We start from the raw sequence: 1,836 nt of genomic DNA on the forward strand, positions 1-1,836 counted from the left end.
CTCCTTGTGCCTTGTTTCTGAGTGATGGGTGAATGAACGCGTTAACTGCACTAAACAAACTATTTACATATGTACAGTGCTATCGACCTGGGGGCAACCATTCCGTGCAGAGCTTGCTCCTTCATGAACATTCAGAAGGGGCCAACTTGGGCTTGGACATTAGTAACGGCCACCCTTCACAGCTGGAATCGTGGTAAGGAGCAGTGCCCACTCGGCCACGAATCCGCACAAACTGTAAATGCTTGTGGGTGTATTTCTAACTGCAATGATTAAGTTTTACTGCTTGACAGGATGTGGACGCGGGAAGGAGGCAAAATTTTTTTTTGTGCCCCCGAGCCGATAGCAAACATTTTTTTGTATTTTATATTTTGTAGAAAAACCGCGCAATACTGTTTATAAGCACCGCGGCTGCTCCTTGTGCCTTGTTTCTGAGTGATGAGTGAATGAACACGTTAACTGCACTAAACAAACTATTTACATATGTACAGTGCTATCGACCCGGGGGCAACCATTCTGTGCAAAGCTTGCTCCTTCATGAACATTCAGAAGGGGCCAACTTGGGCTTGGACATTAGTCACGGCCACCATTCACAGCTCGGATCGTGGTAAGAAGCAGGGCCCACTCGGCCACGAATCCGGTCAAACTGTAAATGCTTGTGGGTGTATTTCTAACTGCAATGATTAAGTTGTACTGCTTGACAGGATGTGGACGCGGGAAGGAGGAAAAAATTTTTTTTGTGCCCCCGAGCCGATAGCAAACATTTTTTTGTATTTTATGTTTTGTAGAAAAACCGCGCAATACTGTTTATAAGCACCGCGGCTGCTCCTTGTGCCTTGTTTCTGAGTAATGGTTGAATGAACGCATTAACTGCACTAAACAAACTATTTACATATGTACAGTGCTATCGACCCGGGGGCAACCATTCCGTGCAAAGCTTGCTCCTTCATGAACATTCAGAAGGGGCCAACTTGGGCTTGGACATTAGTCACGGCCACTTTTCACAGCTCGGATCGTGGTAAGGAGCAGTGCCCACTCGGCCACGAATCCGGTCAAACTGTAAATCCTTGTGGGTGTATTTCTAACTGCAATGATGAAGTTGTACTGCTTGACAGGATGTGGACGCGGGAAGGAGGCAAAAATTTTTTTTTGTGCCCCCGAGCCGATAGAAAAATTTTTTTGTATTTTATGTTTTGTAGAAAAACCGCGCAATACTGTTTATAAGCACCGCGGCTGCTCCTTGTGTCTTGTTTCTGAGTGATGAGTGAATGAACGCATTAACTGCACTAAACAAACTATTCACATATGTACAGTGCTATCGACCCGGGGGCAACCATTCCGTGCAAAGCTTGCTCCTTCATGAACATTCGGAAGGGGCCAACTTGGGCTTGGACAATAGTCACGGCCACCATTCACAGCTCGGATCGTGGTAAGGAGCAGTGCCCACTCGGCCACGAATCCGGACAAACTGTAAATGCTTGTGGGTGTATTTCTAACTGCAATGATTAAGTTGTACCGCTTGACAGGATGTGGACGCGGGAAGGAGGCAAAAATTTTTTTTGTGCCCCCGATCTGATAGCAAACATTTTTTTGTATTTTATGTTTTGTAGAAAAACCGCGCAATACTGTTTATAAGCACCGCGGCTGCTCCTTGTGTCTTGTTTCTGAGTGATGAGTGAATGAACGCGTTAACTGCACTAAACAAACTATTTACATATGTACAGTGCTATCGACCCGGGGGCAACCATTCCGTGCAAAGCTTGCTCCTTCATGAACATTCGGAAGGGGCCAACTTGGGCTTGGACATTAGTCACGGCCACCATTCACAGCTCGGATCGT

Source organism: Amblyomma mixtum, chromosome 10 (genome assembly GCF_055824585.1).
Source record: "Amblyomma mixtum isolate Tamu chromosome 10, ASM5582458v1, whole genome shotgun sequence".
In the NCBI taxonomy this organism is placed as follows: Eukaryota; Metazoa; Arthropoda; class Arachnida; order Ixodida; family Ixodidae; genus Amblyomma; species Amblyomma mixtum.